This window comes from Budorcas taxicolor, chromosome 12 (assembly GCF_023091745.1).
Source record: "Budorcas taxicolor isolate Tak-1 chromosome 12, Takin1.1, whole genome shotgun sequence".
Taxonomy (NCBI): Eukaryota; Metazoa; Chordata; class Mammalia; order Artiodactyla; family Bovidae; genus Budorcas; species Budorcas taxicolor.
The window spans coordinates 19,642,645-19,665,937 of record NC_068921.1 but is presented as its reverse complement, the minus strand read 5'-3'; positions in this window follow the sequence as shown (position 1 = coordinate 19,665,937).

Here is a 23,293-nt window from a genome sequence, read left to right as displayed (position 1 = left end):
CGGTTTATGGAGTTTTTTGTTTTTTTTAGGAGGTGATAGGTGTGGGATTGTTATATTTAGGAAGCCATATTGAAAAAAAAGTGAAGAGATTTCTTTATTGTAAATATTACACTGAAGCTTGAGAACACACTAGCACCTAAATAAAATCCACAGCATTCACAATATTTTCCCATTTACATGGTGTTAGTAAGAGGAAGATTTTGGCTTTAGGCTTGTGGGCATGTAAATATGAGTTCCAACAGATGTATGTTAAGTATATTCACTATATTTCTCTGCAAAAATGGACAGTTTTAATTTATTTTTTACTGTAAGGACTAGAAAAGTCTTACATTACCACAGGAAAATAATGGTGGGGAAAGGTGTTGATACTGTAACTCAGCTCTTTTTAAAGCTATGTTTACATGTTTGGGGGCAGAGGGAACTAGAGAAGGCAAGGTATCAGTCTTCCTGGTAACATTGATCTTGATTTGTTTGCCTTTCATTCTGTTTTATAAAAGTCCAGTTTTAGACTTTGTGTTAATGTTGATAAGTTGTCTTAGTTCTACATTTACAAAATGTAGCCTCAGGTGTTTGTGTGTAACACAGCTTTTTTCCTAATCAAATTAATAATCACTTTTAACGTTCATCTTAGAGCTAAGGATGAAAATTTCAAAATAGCTTTCATATTCTGGAGCCCTTTCATCATGCTTTGTGTACTGCATTTTTGTTTTTGGTTTTGTGGAAACATACATATTTTTATCTCTATGTAAAGCGATATGTAGTAACTGTTCAGAATGTCACAAAATAACTTCAATCAGAAATACTGGTCAGTTGATTTGGTTTACAAAAGGAATGCCCAGTGACTAGATTAGATATTTATTCTACATGATACATAAGCTTTCTCCAGTTAAAAATATCAGTGTAAACTTACACATGATTTTGGAATTTTATTCTATAAAAAATTTGTCTTATTCTAAAATACTGGCCTAAAATTGACTGTCCTTTTTTTTTTCTCCTTCTGTTAAATGAAGCTTGAGTAATCGTCACTGATTTCTCTTTAACCCTTTTTTAGAAGAAACAGATTATTGGTCTGATTATAATTAGAAAACACCATCTTAGAAAGAATTGTCAGAGTATTACTATACATGTAGTTTTACTTTGTTTTAATTCAGCAAACTTAGAAACACTATGTGCCAGGCAACAATTTTGGCATGTAGTTAGAATTCAGACTATGACTTTCTGAGATTTGGTAGCCCCAAATCCCTTAAGACCAAAGGAAATCAGTAATAAACTACCACTTTTCTTTCAAATAAGTGTCAAAATGAGATTAAGCCACTTTTGCATTTTTTACAAGTGACAGTACTAGAACTTTAAAATCATTATTAATATTAACAGAAGTAAATCAGTTGTAGAGTATCACATTCCTAATATGTGTTTATGGATTTTTCTTATTAATTGCATGAACAAATGACTCTAGAACCTTCCTAAGAATACTGCTTTCTGGTTGGGAAATGATTTTTTCTTGCCTTTTTTTTTTTCTTTGCCTGTATTAAAGATACTTTAAAGCATCTTTCTTTTAGAAGGATGTTTAAAGTATTAGAATTGATATTAAATAGATGTGTGAATTTTAGTCAATATTTTTCATCAAATTCTGAGACATTAAATACACTTGTTTAATCCTGTCCCATTTCACTAAAGAGTCTTTGTACTGGAAAGACTTGTCGTAGGTTCAAAGTGTAAAAAGCTGTGCTTTGTAATAGATTTGAATTCTAGTATTTCAAGATTTTTTAACATCTTTTTTATCATAAACATTTGGTTTAATATTTGTCTTCTGTCTGAACCTCTTTGTACTTTAGTATTTTTTTTCTTTCCCTGCTATTTAAAATCTTAACATTTGGCATGGAATACATATTGGCTTCTATTATCCTGTGAATTGTAAAATTAAGATAGCTTCATTTTCTATATACTCGCATATAGAAAACTGTATCTTTTGAGGAAGACTAGAAATTATTCTAGTATTTTTAAATGTCTTGGTTTCAGGATTAGTGTTTGTGAGTTATATATGTGTGTTTTTTGTCATTAAACAATCAGATATTTGGCTGCAGAGGAATAAAGGATTGTTTTAAATAAAAATGGAAAACTCAGCGTTGTGGGTCACATATATGTATTATAAGCCTTTGGTAATTAACTAATATTTTTATACAGTTGATTATCACTAAGTTATTAAGATTCAGGTAAAACAAATGAAAACACCCTTTCATACATATAGTTACACCACCTCTACTTGGACACATTAAACAAAACAGTAGCTCAGCATTCATCCATTTATTACTTACAAATATTTTAATTTGTCTTAAAAGTAAATTCTAAATTTTCTTCTGTTAGATTGTAACATTTGAAAACATTTGGAAATAGCAGTGTTATTATTCACTCAGGCTTGACAAAAGACTAAAGTTAAAAATAGTGGTAATTTCTGTCATTAAAACATAATTTGGGAAGAAAAGTAGTTAAAAATTTGTCTCTATCCCTTGAAAACTTTTTAAACTGTGTGGATTTTATGAGTTTAAGAAGCATAGACAAGCTATATTTCTATTTTCTTTATGGAGTCTCTTGACCAGTCCTCTAACAACTACCTACATAAATACACACACTCATCTACACTGCTTTCAAAATGAATGCCCTAAAGAGAAATGAAAGCAGAAACATATTAATCTGATTTGTTTGAAGAGGCTTCGGATGATAAAGCATATCACAGGTGTTTTTAATCAAGATATTTCTATTTTTAAAACGTTATTTTCAAGTTAGGGTTTCTTTGAACATAGGCGAAATTGGGGTTGTTTTGAAGATCTTACCTCTGTGTTCAGGGATCAACTGTGAAACTGCAGGAGGCGGAAATCTGTTGAGTGTCTTCATGCTATAATACATGACATTTTTATTGCAGGTTTTGACCTTTAGGAGAGAGCCAGTTCTGGAGAACAAGCTAACTTCTTTGATTGAACATATAATGCATTGGAACATAATAGGAGATTAAGGTATACTAATGAATTTTAAAAGCATATAATTTTATATCCTTGCAATATGATTGAGCTAGACAGTTTGTAAAGCTAGAACTTTTTGCTAAGCTAAAATCAATAAAGATTTATTAATAGATAGAAATCATCCAGTGAAGTGGGCACAGTTGAGTTCTCTTGATTTATTAAAACTTCAGGTTTTTTTTTTAATATATATAATTAATGTTCTTATTTGGTCTTTGGTCCAACTCCAAGTGAATTTACTTATTCTAAAAATGAATGTATATATAATTTTTCTTTTTTCATCTTAAGGTTATTATTACATTGTTATATGTTAAAGACAAATAGTGGATTTTTCATATTATAAAATAGTAGATTTAAATCAAATGGAATTTGGTGCTTTGCTTTGCTCTTTGACAGGTATAGTAGTAGATGGAGCCTGCAAAATCAGATAATGAGAATATTTTAAGAGATTTGAAGTATTCCAAGTACTGTCCTAACCAAAAGTGGCAATTTGGTTGAAACTGAAAAACCTACTTTCCTAAGCAGAAACTTAGCCTCTTACTCATAGGACTCTGAGTAAAATACTTAAATTGTTCATATCAAAAGTTGCAAACTGTTTAAAAATAAACTGTAGGATTCCAAAACTTCAAGTGACTTGTTGTCTTTACCTCCAAAATACTTTATCACAGATAAAATGGTTTATACTTTTCTAGCATGTTTATTTACTTTGAAAGAAGATTTATTTTATAGTTTTAATTGAAATTTTCAGATACTTAGCTAATAAAATTTTGACTATCTTCTGGATTGTAATCTGCTGTAATGATAACTCATTGAACAGTGTTACAGTGTATTCTTTGGTTAATTTTTGAGTAGTAAAGTATTACATGAAAAATTATTAGCATTAATGATTTTTAAAACTATTTGCTAAATTGAGGTTTACTAAAAAAAAAAAACACTAATTTTTTCTTTAAATTTTTTCACCTAAAAAATGCTTACTTTATGTATTTAAAGGAAATTACAAAGGTTTGTTTTCATAAGAAAAGTGTAATTTAGTCTTAAGAGTGAAGTGTATTTATCATATGGTCCTAGAACTGTTTTTATCTTTAAAAAGTGTTTTTAAAAAAATGTTTAAAGTATATTATCAGATGTGTGTTTTAAAATGTTTGAACATTGAGATACATACCAAAATAAAAAATCAGAAATTTGTTTCATTTGATAATCCAGGAATGTGAATCTGTTAACAGTTATCTTTAAGTAAAATGTTAAAATTTGATAGAAATCAGTTTGATATAAAAGTGAAGTTCAGATATTGGTGTCATTGTACTGTAAAGTGGTTGTTTGAGATAAATACAAGATGCAGAAAGTCTTGATAACTTTGAGAGTGTAATTTTTTTTTAAAGCAGCTTAATTTGGATAGAATGAAAATGACTACAGTTTTTTCCCCTTTAACTTAACCATTCTAGGTGAGAGAATATTAAAATGAAAAGTAAAAAATACAATTTCTGGGGAAGAGTGAAAAAATATAATTGTCTAAGGGGGAAAAAATCCAAGTTCAGCTTATCACTTTCAATCCATATATCTTTATACACAGCCTTAAATACGGGAAGAGAGACAGCTTTTGAGTTTATATTGTGAAAAAGATGTAAATCCACACAGTTATTTCTAATTTAGAGAATTTATGATTTGTGATCTCTGAAATTGTCAAAACTTACTGTTTGGATACAAGTATTTAGAATTAGAAAACTGTCCCATCTATATAGCTTATAAACTTCCAAATTTTTAGCTTAGTTAAGAATATCTAAAAGAATTGTGCAGATATTAACCGTTTTATTTGGTCAGTTCTTCAGAGTAAGAAACTTTAACATAATTAGTAGTGTGTGTTATTTTAGGAGACAGGTTAATAAGGGCTTTAACTGCTGCATGTGATTGGCTATCCCTTAACTACCCTGAAAGGACATTTTGTAAGAATTTTGGCTGTTTTAAATTTACAAACCTGGTTATCTAACTGAGCCTTAACATGCAGTTCTTTATAACATGATATGATGAAAAGGATTTATCATGTTATATTTTTTCAGTGATAGATTTGTCTTATTTCTGAAATATTTATATTTTTGGTTAAATGCATTTTCAGGATTAAATAACATTTATTTTCAGGAAAATTCTTAGCTTTTCATAAAATACAGTTATACTGTCAGTGTTCTAGTTTTATTGAAAGAGTTATCCTTGGGGGAAAAGAGTATTTGGATAAACTAGAATAGAGGCAGTTTAACGTATCTACATATGAAGGGACTTGAAATTATCCATTATTTGTTACTGATGTATAATACTGGTATATAAGGACAACTTATATTTTAAAAAGTTTGTCAGCTGTAACCATTTTCTTTGAGGTCTACCATGTTGCCAAGGATTCATTAAAGAGTAGATACAATTTCTTAAGGAAAGAATTTTTAATGTTTATTTGAAGTAGTTTTTGTATGTGTGTGTATCTTATGTTTTCTTTTTTGACTAGCAAATAGATCCTTCATCTGTTTGTTTTCTTCATATAGACCTAATGCATCATAATTGTATTTTCTGATGAGTATTTTCAAAAAGCAGTATTTAATTAATGTCTGGACTTAATTTTTTTTAATTTAATAGCATTTTGAAGTAAAATTTCAGTTCTCAGCACCACAAACCACTTTTTATATTTTATTAACATATGTGATTTGGCTTAGTTTTACTTTCCTATTTTCATGGTTAGAGTCGCTTGGAAGAGAAAAATGCAGCCTGATTCAAATGTAGTTACTAAGACTGATTGGGTAATAGTTTTTTAAAGTTATTACTGTTTCTAAATGTCTTAATTTTTAAAAATCATTAATATTTGCTGTTATTCTTTTTTATTGAAAGCTTTCATACTAAACAAATATATTTAATAAGTTTGTTATCCTGTGAGCCTCAGAATTTTTTTAAGCTTTTATTAATATTGTTATTGAGCTGCTGCTAAGTGGAAAAATTACTTTTTCTATTTTGATAAAAATTAACATTGAGGTTTTTAACGAAGTATCCAAATTGTAACTATTATTTTATCTTATACTTTTATTTTAATCTCACACCTAGCCTTCTTGACTAGCTGTTTTAACTTTCCAGCCAATTCTTGCATTTAAAAAATTTACAGATGTCCTAATTTTTCTGACTTAAGTATTTTTCAGAATCAGAAATACTTAAGATGTTAAAGAATAAAAATTTCTTTTAAATTTAAAATTATGAGTCCTTAAATAGAATTACATTTAAGTTTAAAGATAATTTGACAGAACAAATATTTGTTAGTCATCAATTGATATTATGTACTTACTAAGTTTTTAGCTTTGTATTATACATTCAAAGGAGGTTAATTACATGTGGAAAGTGTTTTTAATAGTTCGAGTTTTTGTAAAAACTTTTGCGGTAAAATCTTACTTGCTAATAGTATCTGATGTCAAACATATGATGCTGATTAGATAGATATGTGGAACCTGGGAGACTGGAGCTCTTTATAAGCATAATATAATTTCATCTCTTGATTAAAGTTTAGATACTTTATTATATTCTAGAAGAACGGGTAGGGGAGATATTCTTTATGAATTCACCCTGAACCTTGTTCAAACTCTTCTGAGAATTTTGATAATTGAGCAGTTAAATCTAAACTAGGAACTGAAGTGTCATTAAGGAAAAAAATTAATGATACATGTAGATACATTACAGGTTCCCTTTCTAATCAAAACACCAATTTTGTCTTTAATTCTCTCTCCATCCCACTTTTTAAAGAAAAAATTCCTTCTTACTGATATCATCATGTAGTGATACAAGCAGACCTGCTAGATAGGTTGAGCTGAACCAGTTTTTCCTTCTGTGTGCTAAGTTGCATTGTGCTTTTCTCAGCTTGCTGCTTCAGAAGCAGCAACAGGGAATAAGCAGGTATCACCAACAGCCCTTGTTCTTGCTCTTTACAGTACGGAGCAGGGACTGGGAGATTGCTGCTGCTTGTCAGCTGTTGTACAGAATAGCATCAGTAATAATGGTGGCCAATGGAGCCTGCACCCACTAGCTTTTACAGACCAGGTGGGAAGGGCCCAACTATCAGTGTAACCCATATATAGTAAAATGAATACATTCTTTGACAAAAAGGTATTTTCTTCCCAAAACAGCTTAAAGAGAACAGTTAGAGGCTTATAGTTCTCAAGACATTGTATTTTACTATTTACTCTGGTTTTATTTTATTTTTATTCAGCTAATTACATATGTTTGAATGGAAAACTGTCTTGATTCTGAAAGTATTTATGGTATGTTTCATGCTTTTCACTTTTAAGCTGGTAGGCTAGAATAAATTATTAATGGTTATTGATAACCCAAGTTAGGTAATACACTGAGGAAAGAAAAGTTGACTGTGGTGTTATAGGAGTATTTATTTCGCTTTGGGACCATATTCTAAGCCCATAATGCCTATATTTTATAGCCCAGTCTAAACAAGGCCAATTTTTTTTTTATTTCACTGTAACTAAAAAGAACAACACACTATACTGCTTGGGCATTGTGTATACAGACAAAGTGGGCTACAGGTGGAAGCCCATAAATCTTTTTAGTATTAGTAAAATAATGTCTTATAGCTGAAATTAGTATTTGGAAAGTTCATATTATTCTTAATCTTTTGAAAATAAGACTGTAATTTCAAGTAGTATAGAAGAGTCATTTTTACTTTTAATTATTTGAATTTGCAAATGTGCATAATCTAAATGCTGTCTATATATTTTTCTCTTTTGTTTCCAAATTCCAGTAGGTTGTAGCTAAAGGGAAGTGAATATTGGATATCTATTAAAGTTCAGATTTCACTTGTAACATTCTTGGAAAACTTATAAATGAAGTTTTTAGCATATAAGCCTAGTACCCCAGTTCTTAAAGTCCAACATTTGCATAGCATTCATTTTTTTTAAGAGATAATCATGGGGTATCTTTTTGTTTGGTTGGTTGATTTTTGTTTTTTTTTTCCCTAATACTACGATGTTTCATTAATAAGCTGATGTAATTTAACAGATAACATTAGTTACTATTACCTATCCTTAACCAAAAAAGTGAGTTATGTAATGCTTTATATTGGAAACATCTTGTTATTACTACTAATTACTGTGTAAAGTGTCTATGGACCACCTATACCAAAATAACCTAGAATAAAGCATTTTTCCAGATGTGTTGAACAATCTGTGGAGCTGGACTTAGGAATCTGTGTTTTTTTCAAGTGCTAAGTGAGATGTTTTGTCGGGGTTTTATTTTGTTTTGTTTCCAGCAGTATCACATGTGAGAACACTGCCCAAAATTATTTAGGGGAGGATTCTTCACACCAGTGAGCCATTTACATTATCTGCTTTTTTTTCCCCCCTCTGAGCTCAGAAACTAATTATGAATCTTATCATTTCTTACACAGTAGTTCTAAATGAAGTCTTGGTATTTCTTCCATTGTTAGATTTTTCTTTCATATCATGAAAACTTTATTTTTGTTCGAGTACCTTGGGCCAAATTTTAAGTTTGTTTGTTGGTATATTTAGTATACTTCTATTTAACCTGTACTTGATGAAAACAGAAGGAATTGATCACTTGAATTTTTTAAATTTCCATTTAGATAGTAGCTATTTATCTTAAATGTACTTCAAAATATGTATTGGAGAAAATTCAGAAAGGGAACCTTTCATATGCTGCTTGTGGGAGCATTTGGCAACACCCTGCTAAAGGATGAAAATATACATAGGCTTTAGCTCAACACTTCCATTCCTACATGTTTTATATAAACTCAGACATTTGTAGTAAAGGCTTATTTATTTTTACTTCTAATAGAAAAAATTGAAAGCAATGTAAATGTTAAGCGACAGAGAATGGCAAATTGTGACATAGTCATATGATGAAAAATGTTTGTTATCCAGCTATTAAAATGAGAGCCATGTGGATCATCACAGATGAATGTCTTCTAATACTTGAATTTGTAATAATAGTGTAAAAGGATGCATAGGAATTAAATACCAAATTCAGGATTATGGTTATGTCTTAGAGAGGGAATGGGATCCAAGGTATGCTACAAAAGAGACTCAGCTATATGTAAAGTCTTTTATTAAAAAAAATAAAAACAAAGTAAGCATGACCAAACATTAGAATTCAATACAGCTTCATTGGAAGGCCAGGGGTGGGATATGGGGATTCATTTTACTATTCTCATGACTTTTCTGTGGATTTGAAGTACTTATTTTTTCAAATAAGTTTTTAAAATGTATAGTCATGTTTGGTGAAGATACTCTATAGTAAGATGTACAGTTGGAATACTCCATTAAGAACATGGATTTGGGTTTATTGTATTCTGTGTCTTGTAAGTGTTTAACAGTTAGTTGGTGTATAAACTACAACATATAACCATGGCCCACAGAAATCAAACACTCTAACCAACTTAAGCTGCTAGGATATTTTAAAATTCTTTTATTTTTAAAGATGAGCTCTGCTGTTTCCTTTCTTTGCCTGCTGGCATTTAATCTTCCTACTCTTATGAGTAAAGGACAACCATGGAAACAGTTTCTCTTTTTTTATCACTACTCTTTCATTTACTCTTTAATTCAAGCAATTTCATGACTGTGTTTTCTTGGTTTTGACCATAGATCATAGCATACTGTTTTCAGTAATTTCTTCACGCATCCTAGGCTCCAACTTAAGCTTAGTATTTATAGTGTATTACAGTAGAATTCTTGGAATTGGGTAATATATGGATTTATACTTTTCATGTGTATGTGTGTGAGAAAAAGAGATTGTTAGTGTGGAGCTATGGTACTGAATTTATCTTAAAATATCTGCAAATATATGATGTCCTCCAGAAGCCTCAGTGTGTTCCAAGTTAGACATTAAAGTATGAGTTTTAGTTACACTTACAAATTCAACTTTTAAACTTCAAGAGAGTAATAATAATAGAGAAATGAATTTTAAAAATTAGTGATAGTACTCTGAAACGAAATATTAATATATAAATGCTGCTAGGTATTTCTAACCTGTGTTTGTCCTGTGCTACATAAGGACTGAAAAACGATGATTGTCAACTTGCTGAAAATTTTCTACCTTATATAATGTGATCAAAGTTTTTTGAGGCTTTCTTGTTTTTTTTTTCCTAGGTTATTAACAATAAAATGAAGACTATAGTATAACGAGCCCCCTGCTTAGCCCTGCAGTTCTTACCTAGTAAGTATTAACTGACAGCCCTCCTACCATTGCTATAAAAAAGTTACTATTTAGCATTATGCTTTGGTTTATTTCAGAATTTTTTCCTACTATCCTAGAATGACAACTTTCTAACTTTTCTGGCCCCCAACATGTTGAAGTTTGATATTAACTTTCTCCATTTTAGAGCACAAATAATGCCATTGCCTTGGGTAAGTTTTCTGTCTTGGAAAGGATTTTACAGTTCAGCCCTCTCATCCCTATATCTGAGAATGATAATTTTAAACCCTTTTCCTTCAAAGGAACTTATAAATAAGTAGTAGTCTACTTATTGTCATCACTGTTCAGGTTTACTAACAGTTATTTTGTGGTTTTAGAAATTGGAATGTCCTCTCCACCTGATAGTTTTTTTCATTTATCCTACATTTCACTAGATTATACTTCTGACTTCTTGTGACGTGCTTAAAATTTAGCTGTTAAACTTCAAGGGGTGGGAAAAACAGGAAGGCAATCCCTTTTCCTTCCTTTTATATATACACATGCGCACCTCCTTCTTAGAATAAGAAACATTTTTACCTTAATTCATTTTACTTTTGAGAAACTTACAAATGCTAAGGGAATAATTCTAATAAATTAGCTAAAATTAATATCATATCCCTAGAAAAACTGTCAAAAACAAGGTTATGATAAATGCCCAATATACTTATTTCCTTAAATTTGAGACACTGAAATCAGCTACCAAAGAGGTTAGTTATCATGTATTCCTTCAGTTAATTTTACATTTGTAAACAAAAAATTCAAGTGCTCCTGTTTTTGTTCTTGATATTGACGGAGGGCCCTATGTAAATGAAAACTAGCGCTTCAGATGCTTCTCTTACATTACCTCATACCATTGCATTAAGGACCCAGTAAATAGTGTGTATGTGTCAAGGAGTGACTTTATTATCATAGATTAGCCATTGAACTCAATAATTAGTTTTTAGGGTAGGAATGAATTAAATATTGAAAATATTATAATAAGCCAGTTTGAAGAGTAGTAGCCAAATGCCATAGATCACTTCTTTTTCTGATTTTTTTCCTTTTATGTTTTTGTTTTTGGAAAACTAGAATGGAAACCTTTGCAAATCCCCGAAGAATCCTATATAATCCGGGCTTGGGTTTCATAATTGGTCCCTTGGAAGCCAGCTCAGCTTTTTCTTCAACTTAACTCTTAGAAAAAGAAATCTTTTCAATTGGTATTGCACTCTTACTGTAGACTGGAGGGCAGTACACTTTTCAAAAGGAAATAGATAGCATTTAATTTCCAGTAGATTTGTAAGTACTGATGATGTCACATTCTTAAGCTCATTTCATCTGTTTTATAAATTTCTAAGCAAATAGCCTTTCTTGGATACTCTCCAGCCTCTTTTAAAACACAGGTCATTTGCTATATTTCATAGTTGGAATGCTTTCTCTTGTCTCCTTTAGGTAATATGCCTGGAGTTCCTTTTAGTCTTAGATACTAAAATAGTGATGTTTCCAATTAAACTATACCCAGAAAAATAGGCCCATAGTGACAGTGGTCATTGATTCTTCATGGTTGTGTGTGTTTTCCTTCTCTCTCTCGTGTTTATTTTAATGCCATTGTTTCCTTAAGATATTTTTTTAACTATTTACTTGTGGAACATAGATGTTCCAGAAGTTATGGAATATTTTTGTTTCATATGTTTGATACTGTAAAAAATGATAGTGCTTTGGATTCATTTCTACAAGTTGAGTAGAGATTAAATATTTTTCAAGTTTGGTTTTCAATTAAAACTCTTAAACTTCTGTTGCTTAACATAAAATATTCAGAAATAGTCACACTTCTTACTTTTTTCCTTTCTTGAGCTATGTTTTTGATTTTTACATATTTCTGTTTTGTGAATTTAAAATAATACATCATTTGGTGCAAAATAAAATAGCATCTTCAGGTTCATTGTCAGCAGTTAATAATATTGCTTCTGTCTCTTTACCACAAAAAATTTTGACCTTGACTTCGTAAATTAGGAAGATCTCCTGGAGTAGGAAATGGCAACCCACTCCAGTAATCTTGCCTGAAGAAATCCCATGGACAGAGTAGCCTGGCAGACTACAGTCCATGGGGTCACAAAAGAGTCGGACACAACTTAGCAACTAAACAACAACAAATACCACTCATGAGGAAATTTTAATTATCTTGAATAATTTTGCAATGTGAATATTTCTGGGAGATGTGTGCCAAAAGAGGAAAAAAACAAATTGCTCTTTTGGCACTTGGATTAGTAAAGGATGTTATAATCTGAAGCAGAAAATGTTATAGGGTGCTAGGTACTGTCAGCATTTGGTGATGAAGAAAGATTTGCAAACTTAATATCATCAACTGATATTTAGTAAACATTAAATCTAAACTTTTAAAGCTATATATATTGTTTTATAATTTGTGAACAGAGATAGTTCATGATATGTAACAGCCATTTTCCAGTCATTGTTCAAATAACTTTTTGAGAAGCAGACAATGCTTAACCAAATACCAGGTGTTCTGTTCTCAAATTTTGTTTATTTGACATATATATGTTTAAGAGAATGGGTTAAATTTGAGCTTTAATGATTAAGGCAATGCTGTGTTTTTTATCTCACTAGAATTATAGCTAAAATTTGAATTTTAACGCCAAAACTACAGAAAGGGAGTAAATTCATTGTTCTCCCACCCTGAACAACTTCTCAGCTCACGATGGATGACTCAAAGAAGAATAATAGAAAACGTACTATTTATGAACTGACTTTGGATGTTTTCTTAGGAAATGAAGGCAAGGCAGAATTTAATAGCACAAGCCTTGATTTAAGTAGGAAATAAGTATACAAATCTAATGAGGTCTATTAGTATAATAGCTAAAATATTCATATAATAGGTATTTCAAGTTCTAAGCATAAATATAGTAGGTAACATCCCAAACTGTTCTCTGCAGTTTTACCATTTGCCTATTTTTCTGAAATCTGAGTCTACAAAATTACCTCTCTGTAAAAATAGGAATAAATTGAATGCAGATTGATATAATCATATATCCAGTTGTCTGCAATCACACCTGACTTTTTGCCTAGACTGTCAGTTGTGCTCTTCCTGTTGCTTCCGATAAGTTTATTAAAATTGCTTTCAGTTTTATTTTCCTTAATTTGGTTCTACAAGCTGTTTCTTATGCCTCTGGAATTTGGTGCCCTATAGTCAGAACTTAAAATTGGCAGTTTGTCCTCCAAATCCTTAATAAGACAGGTTAGTAAAATGCACTGAATTTTTTTATGTCAGTTTTTAAATTGATCTGTATTCATCTTATTTTAGCCCTCAGAATATTAGAATTAGAACCGTAATAAATAGACTTCTTCCTTAGTGTTATAAATTGTATTTATATCTGTAATAACTCTGTGGTAATAGAAAGTAAAAGTCTTGTAAGGGAGCAGGTTTCAGTTTAGCATATAACTTAATTTTGGGCCCTGATTTGTCTTCTAAAAATAGTTTTTGTGTTTTGAGCTAAACATTCCCACGTCCTTACACTGGTTCTCACAATATGAATTCTAGACCATTAGTATCTTGAATATTTCACTTTGGATCTGCCACATTTTGACAGTATTTCTTTTAAACTACTGTATATAGAACTGAACCCAGTATATTCAGTGTGGTTTGAGGTACAAAATACAGTATGTGTCTTATGAATAAGATACTTACAGTAATGTATCCTGATTCCACTTTCTCTTTGTCATCAGTACTGTTGGTTCATGTTGAATCATAGGCCACTGAATCCCTAAGTCTGCCAGAAGTGTGTTTCAGATCCTACTGTAAATTTGGATTCAGCAGGTTTTTGTTGAATACTCGTTCCCCTCTCGATGTGCTCATAAAAGTTTATAAGATTTTACAGCCTTAACACCAGGTTCATGAAGTAGCCATTAATAGGTCCCGTTTTACAAAGAAGAAACTGAGGCTTTGTGTACTGAAATATTTTATCCAAGATCTTGACTCATAAGGGACAGAGCCAGAATTCCATCTTGGGTCTTCTGACTCCAAATTGACTGTTCTATTTAGTTGCTGCCTCAGTAAATTACTTCTACTGCTCATTTCATTGATAAAGTTAGAAATGCAGAAATTGACTAGTGACTTCTACTGCAGGATGATTTAAGAGTTTAGGAGACATGTTTAGAACTTTTTAATATCTTTGTTAAATACAGTAATGCTTTATGTAAAAACTATATGAATTGAATTTAGAGCAGTGTCAGATAGAAAGTAAATGAACCTAAGCAAAAATATTAATGGAAACAAAATTAGAGTTGCATATCACTTACAAAGAGGTGGGGGGGGGAATCATTAACTTATGTTAAAATGCATAATTTTTGTTCTTTTGAAATTCTTGTCTATTATCTAATATTAAAAGAAAGCTAATTTAAGTTATGTAAATATTCCCATTTACTCAGATTTATTTTCAGATTGACTTAAGCAAGACATTTATTTTACCTCACCTTTCAAAATGACTTTTTTTCTTAGAAGACCGTAAGAATGAAAAGTTGATACCTCAGAAGCCAGTAGAGATACTTAAGAGCCTGCAGGCCAGAATACAAACAACCAGACTTGAAACTGAGAACTATTGTGTAAAGATTAAAGGACAAGAACTGAATGGTTCTGTTTCCTGAATTTTTTAGATTTTTTTTGGTTCTAAGTTTAGTCATCAGAGTTCCTTTCGTAACTGCTTGGTGAAGATGTAGGCTCTATGACGTTTCCAGTGGACTGGGATATAGGAGTGGAGGAATGGCATGGTTTGTACCAGCAGGCATTGCCATGTAGCTAGTCTTAATTTGCAAGGAGGATAAGTATGAAATAATGAAACCAATTATCTGCTCAGCACAGTATTCATTTCTGGGAATAATTGTCTGGATTCAAAACTTACTATAAATGGATAATTCAGTTCTTCAGAGAGGCTGAAGTAAGAATCCACTAGAGAAGATAGACTTAAGTTGTCCTTAAAAGTAGGAATAAATGGAAGGGGGTTTAATTTTAGCCTCCATTAGTAGGTTTGATGAAGATTCAAAGGGCAGGTGGAATATTCTCCTTAGCAGGGGAAAGAATTGGAAAATAATTTATTACAAGTGTCTCAGTTCTCCCGGGAGCCTTCACATAGTGGGAGAGGATAGTCACTACTCAAATGATGAGTAATTGTGTTTTTTCCACTTTCTACTCAACTGGTGACCACAGTAGCATCAGGCTTGATCGGTCTTTTGTCTACTCAAATAGTTCGTACGCTTCTCTATTTATAGGGACCCCTTTCCCCTAAGTATATAGGCACCATACTTAGAACACACTAACAAAATTATTAATAACCTCTTACTATAATGATACCTAGCTCCTGTTAAAATTTCTGGTTATTTCAGAAAGATCCATGTAAGGCATTTGGTTGTCACGGCTCTTAAAAGAGATGTTTTAACTTGAATTGTGGAGTGTTTTCATTGGCGAAAAATAGGAAACACTGGAGAGGGCCTGGTTATACATTGACACTAGGCAGAAGAGTACACACTCCACTTGGGAAACTACAGATACATTCTTGAATGTATGAGTTTTAAGAAGTTTGTTAGCTAACTAAAGACAGGAAGTCAGGCTGAAATACAGTTGTAGATATCTTGTACCTAGACCTGATTTTAAGGTATGAAATTATGAATGGCAAAGAAATTGATGAACTATAATCTCAAAGAAAGAGCCAGTTAGTTTTATTGAACAACTGAATGGATTGACAGAGGATAAAAAAAGAATAGTAATGGGTAAGTATTCATAAATTTGAATGTAAAAGAGTAATGAAAGAAAGTTAAGATAAATAGCATATTTATTTGTGTTCTCATTGAACCTTTTATATTGCACTTTTTGGCTGACATGGTATATTTATAATTCATATCTAGGGAGTAGAGAGAAGTCAATCAAAAATTAAAAACTATTTAAAAAACTAAGTGATTTAATTTTGTATATATGGATACTATTGTTAGGATAATGATAAAATGATAACATTTTTAAAATACTATATATATGGGGCTTCCCAGGTAGTGCTAGTGGTAAAGAACCTGACTGCCAGTGCAGGAGACATAAGAGACACAAGTCCAGTCCCTGGGTCAGGAAGATCTGGAGGGGAGCATGGAAACCCACCCCAGGATTCTTGTCTGGAGAATTCCATGGACAGAGGAGCCTGCAGGGCTACAGTCCATAGGGTTGCAAAGAGTCGGACATGACTGAAGCAACTTAGCGTACATGCACTATATGTATATATGTATACTTATATAGTTCTTGTATAAATACATATATCTCCTGACTTTTTTGGAATAAATTATTTCGATTGAAATCCACTTCATGCACAGTTTCTAGGTAATCATTAATTTCTTCATCGGAAAAAGGTGGCAACAGTACAACTTTATATTCACTTAAACTGAGTTTTCTTTGGATTATAAAACAGGCTTTCTGGATTATATCTAAATATTGCTTCATTTCAAACCTGTTCTCAACACTGAATTTTAAATGTATCTTATCTAGTTAATAAAATCTTTGTTTTTAAGCATTTGTATCCAAAAAAACAAGAAAAGCAAATTTTTTAATCTGTTGTCTGTGAATTTTATTTTCTCCAGGTATAATCTATATATCATACCACCTGTGTAGTATTCCACTGTCCTGAGCAGGAGAGTCAGTCTGTGCCCGAGGGACTATGTATCACCAGCTCCTTAGAGGTTTATATGCATAATTTGAAGCATACTTGAAGTAATTACTATTATAAATTATGTTAATACCAGATTAAAAGTAGAACTATTTGAAAAATCTGAAGTATTTTAGTAACACATAAAGGATATATATATAAACAACAAAGTAGTATAAATATTTCCATGACATGTATTAGCATCTGAATGCCCCTAACATGTGACAATAGACACTGTCTATAGAGTCAAAGAAATTTTGAATTTAACCCTTTCTTGAAGGCATAATAAAAAACTTACTTTGGCACCCAAAAGTAGGCAGCAGTTATTATAAATGGAAAGGAAAAAAATCAGAGCTTATCAGCCTAAGAAATTATTGTTGATGTTGAACACAAGTAAAGAGACATGTACCTTCCCTTGCTGGAATTGCTTCACTGGAATCTTTAACTTCGTTAATATGTTTAAATAAAGGATTTCCATATTTTTCTGGCATGTGGAAAGGTTTTCTAATATTTTAAGTTTTTCAGGCTTTCAAATAGAAAGCTGTGGTTTTTAATTATCTCAGAATTAAAAATAGATAGGAGAAGATCTTTGTGTTTATTAAAACATCAGTGATAAAACTGCAGTATTTTCACAGAAAAGTAGTAATTTTAAGAGGTGAAATTGAGAGAAATTGCAAAGTTGGTTTGCTGATAGGAATGATCCAATAGAGAAAAAAATTAAAGATGTAAGGGAGAGTGCTACAGGAATATCTTAAGTTATCAACAGAGGATAAAATCTATTGAAAGGGGCAGGATTGGTCATATGAACAGTGATTGTTCATAATACAAAGAAGAAAGAGTTACATGGGCACAGGCACATATATGTGTATTGCTGTGGTGGAAATTGGCAGAAATTCTCTTCTGATAGTTCCTGTTTTCTGAATGAAAGTGAGGATGAAAGGGAGATGTTGGAGGTTTGAAGGGAGAGACGAGACACCTGTCTGATGTTTTTCTAGAAGAACAAAAGGACCAAGATTACCAGGTAGCTGTGAACCAATTTTAGGTATAAAGAATTTGGAAAGTAGAATTATTTCTGTTCACAGATGACATGATATATGTAGAAAAACCATGCTCATAACACACACACACACACACACAAACCTGTTGTAATAAGCAAAATCAGCATTAAAAAATCAGTTGCATTGCTATGCACTAACAATGAATAATCGAGAAAGGAAATTAAGAAAACAGTTTCATTTACAGTAACATCAAAAAGAATAAAATGCTTAGGAATAAAATTAACTCCAATAATGAAAGACTTGTGTACTGCGAACTATATAACATTGCTAAAAGAAATTAAAGAAATATAAATAAAAGATATCCCATGTTCATATATTGGGAGTCTTAATTTTGTTAAGATGAAATACTACACAAAGTGATCTACAGATTCAGTGCCATGTGTATCAAAATCTCAATGACATTCTTTGCAGAAGGGGAATAGCCAAAAGAATCTTGGGAAAAAAGAACAATGTTGACACTCTCAGAGTTCCTGATTTCAAAACTTAATATAAAGCTATGGTAACCAAGCAGTATGGTACTGCTATAAAGTCAGACATATAGACCAATTGGAATAAACTAGAGAAACCCCTAAAAGTAAACTAGGAGCCCCAGACCCCTTGTACATATATGTTCAGGTGATTTTTAACAAATGTGCTGAGACCTCTAAATGGGAAAAGGGCAGTCTTTTCAACAAACGGTTTTGGCAAAACTGGATACCCTAAAGAAAAATTAGATACCTCACACAATATACAAAAATTAACTTAAAATGGATCAAAGACTAAATGTTAGAACTAAAACAATAAAACTCTTAGAAGAAAACAGGGGGAAAGCTTCATGACATTGGACTTGTATTTCTTGGATGTGACACCAAAAACGCAGGCCTCATGCAAAAACTAAATTGAACTTTGATCAAAATTTAGAACTTCTGTGTGTTAAAAGATAACTGTCTATACAGTGAAAAGGCAACTGACAAAATAGAAAATAATTGCAAGATAAGGGTTAAATATCCAGAATATATCAAGAGCTTCTGCAACCAAAAAGTAAAACAAAAACCTCAGTTAAAAAATGAGCAAAGTGATGTGATATGTGTTGGCAAAGATGTAGAGAAATTGGAACTTTTGTACAGTGCTGATGGAAGTGTAAAATTGTACAGCACTATGGAAGACAGTATGGCAGGTCCTTAAAAAATAAGAATTGCTATATGATCCAGTAATATATAATGGGGTATATACCCAACAGAATTGAACTCAAATAGATATTTATATACCATGTTCATAGCAACATTTATCACAATAACCAGAAGATCAAACAAAGCAAATATCCATAGATTCAGTTCAGTTCAGTCGCTCAGTCGTGTCCGACTCTTTGCGACCCAAGAATTGCAGCACGCCAGGCCTCCCTGTCCATCACAAACTCCTGGAGTTCACTCAGACTCATGTCCATTGAGTCAGTGATGCCATCCAGCCATCTCATCCTCTGTCGTCCCCTTCTCCTGCCGCCAGTCCCAGCATCAGAGTCTTTTCCAGTGAGTCACCTCTTCGCATGAGGTGGCCAAAGTGTTGGAGTTTTTCAGCTTTAGCATCAGTCCTTCCAAAGAACACCCAGGGCTGATCTCCTTTAGAATGGACTGGTTGGATCTCCTTGCAGTCCAAGGGACTCTCAAGAGTCTTCTCCAACACCGCAGTTCAAAAGCATCAATTCTTCAGCGCTCAGCTTTCTTTATAGTCCAACTCTCACATTCATACATGACCACTGGAAAAACCATAGCTTTGACTAGTCGGACCTTTGTTGGCAAAGTAATGTCTCTGCTTTTTAATATGCTATCTAGGTTGGTCATAACTTTCCTTCCAAGGAGTAAGTGTCTTTTAATTCCATGGCTGCAGTCACCATCTGCAGTGATTTTGGAGCCCCCCAAAATAAAGTCTGAGACTGTTGCCACTGATTCCCCATCTATTTCCCAGATTAGTGGATAAATAAACTGTAGCATTTACCCAATTGAATCTACTCAGCCATAAGAAGGATATAAAGTCTAATATATGCAATATGGATGAACCTTGTTAAGTAAGTCAGACACTAAAGGGCAAATACTGTATGATTCCTTTTATACAGAGTACCTAGAATAGGCAAATTCAGAGAGACAAAAAGCAGAGTGTAGTTCCAGGGGCTGAGGTAATAGAGAAGTGAGCAGTGTTCAGTGGGTACAGTTTCAGTTGGTTCTGGATGAAAAGGTTCTGGAGATGGATGGTGTGATAGTTGCACAACAAAGTGAATGTACTTAATGCCACAGAAGTAAAATGGTAGAATTTATATTTAAAAGCAATTTTTAAAAATAATAAGTGAAGACATTCTAACTGAAGTTTTTTAAAACGTTTGTAAAACTGTTTACATTTTGCAGTATTCACACTATGTTTTTTTAAGTTTGGCACACCTGGCTTAGTTTCAAATACATAGTTTTAGGGGAATTCCCTGGCAGTCCAGGGGTTAGGACTCTGTGCTCTCACTGCTGAGGCCCCAGGTTCACTCCCTGAACTAAGATCTCATAAGCCATGTGTAGGCCAGAAAGAAGAAATTAGCTACATATACTTTTAATGGGAAAAGACTCCCAAAAAATGTGAAATATGTGACGGTTATGCTTAGTATATACAATTAGATATTATTAGGGAGGGGCACATTTCAAGTGCACATCACCTGTCCAGAATAGATGTAGTATGGCTTTAGCATAGACATTTTAGTGATTAGAAGAGTGGAGTAAAAGAAGTTGGCAGACCTTGAGCTAGAGTGGTGATAGTTTCCTGGTATCTTTTTGAGAGAAGTAATTTCATATGTATGTGGAAACTGTTCAGGAGTATACTTCCTTATCTGGTGAAGAGTGAGAACCAGAGAATAGGAAAATCAACAACCACAGGTTTCCTGTTTTATTTCTCATCTCTGGATACAAAATGAACTCGTTTTTCCAAGACTTCATTTATTAAAGTTATTTCCTATATAAAGTGTTATTCAACTCTAACAAAATAGCTAATAGATAAATATTCAAGGTAAAATAATATTTGGGTTTTTTAAACAAATTGAAAGTTAGTTTTAGGCCTCCTGTATATTTTTACTGTATTATTAAAATATTTCACATGATCTCCTTTTTTCTCTTTAAAAGTAATATTTGCGTTTGACTAGCTTAAGTTTAATGAAGCTTAGCTTTTGTGTGTCATTTCTTATTTTTCCTTTGACATGAAATCTTACCTACTTGATGAAGATGTCGTTTGAGAGGTGTACTGCAAGGAGTTAAATGCTGTTTGTAAATAATGCTTTTACAAAGGTAAAGACCAAATTTTACAAATTCCCTTTTTGTTTGTAAAAGAAAAATGTAATTTCATATATTTTAATGCATTAAAAAATTTGTTTAACTGTATTGACTTAGTAAGTTGACCCAGAAAAAAAAATGATTTTCTATTTCTCATATTATACATCTTTGTGTTCCTAACTTACAGCAGTGTGCTTTGCACGTATTAGGCTTTCCTTAAATATTCAGTGTAGGAATAAGTTTTATTATGCTGCTCAAAAGTATCCAAGAAATAACTATTTATATCTGCTATGTTAATGTTAGAATCTTTAAACATGGCTTTTTAAATGTATTTATCTTTTTCTGAAAGAAAAAATTTTTTGTATCTTTAGGTGCTCATGTGTTTAAAAAAAACAAAACCTTGGAGTAAAGTAGCAGCACATAATGGTTTGTGGATTTTGAAAAGGTGCAGGCCATATTGTGCTGCCTCAAAAATACAAGGATCTGATCTTCTGAAGAAAATATATTTCTTTTTATTCATAGCTTTTATGATAGCAATGTCAGCAGTGCCTTAGCAGCACGTAAATATTGGAGTTAAGATTCTAAAATTATCTCCAGTATTAACTGTGCTGCTGAAGTAAGGTTGGCCATACTCTACTGTCATATTTCAGTGTATATTAATATTACCAGTGTATTTTCAGCTTTGATAATTAATTTTCAGTATTATAGTCTTATTTTCATATGATTGAATAAAAATAAGTTAGTACTAACTTTTAGATGTATATTAAAATTGTGTATTGTAATTTAATAATTGTGTTGAATGCCATCAAGTTTATTGAAAGCTCATACAGCATCCAATAAATTTATTTTAATGTATATTTATATTCAGTTGAAATATTCAGTTTTTACTTCAGAACAGAAATAATACTTTTCCCTTTCTCTACTTAAGTGAAATTAAGACATTTGTTTATCTCACAGATAAATATATATTGTAAAATATACATTTTGAACAGAACTTAGAGGATAATTTTTAGTAATATTTCTAAATATTCTATTATAAGGGAAAGGGGAAAGAATCAAAATATGTGAATTAAATTCCTGAAATCCTGTGTTTCAAAGATGCACTTAATCATAACTTTAAAGGTAGGAAAGACCTTACAAATGACCAGTATATTTGCTGGATAGTTCAAGAAATGAAAACTCAAATAATTTGCTACACTTGCAGATTAAAATATTAAACCTGTGTCTTCTGACTTTATACTGTCATATTGGTTTTTTCTTGTTTTTACTAAAAAATTTTGTTTATCCTTAGCCACAGATTCTTGTTTGTAAGTAAAATAAAAAACATGAAGGCCTTGTTTGGTCTTTTTAATATCTAGTATTTAACTTTAGCATAAGACCTATAAAAATTATTATAGTTACTAATTTTATAGATGCAAACAATCAAAATTTTAATTAAAATTTGAAGGAAAATGTTTTCTTTACCTTCTGTTCCTTATTTGTTTAATAAGTCATTAAACTAAAAATTGATGTTCAGGATAAGAGTGTGTTTGTGTAGTGTACCATACTCCTGGTCTTATTTTCTACAAGAAATATCTCACTCGTTTAAATTGTAACCCAGCAGAAAATCTATAAAATACAAGCAGTTCTTAGAAAATCATTTCAATTTTCATTGTCTATTTTGGAAACCCTTAAAGTATTTCAGATGTAACTTAAGGAGTTTTGTTTGAGCATCTTCTGTTTAAATTATAATTTCAAGGTAAAGAAAATTACTTACTGCAAAAGAGTTCTCATTTTTAAGAAGATTCTCACTTTTTCTCAGCAAAATTTTCCCCCAGAATAAAGAAGTAATACACTATATTGGCTAGAATCAAATGCCAGCTTTTACAAGGAAGTAATACTGCCTTAGGGCTTTTAAAAATCATTTATCAAGCTTTTAACCTGTTTCCCTTATTTCATCTCAGCCATTTCATGAAAGACTGTTACAAATATATAATTTTTGATTCCATTAAAAATACTTCAGGAACTAATATGTAGATACTTAGAAATATTTATTGAATGAGTTGCAGAGTTTCTCCAGTATT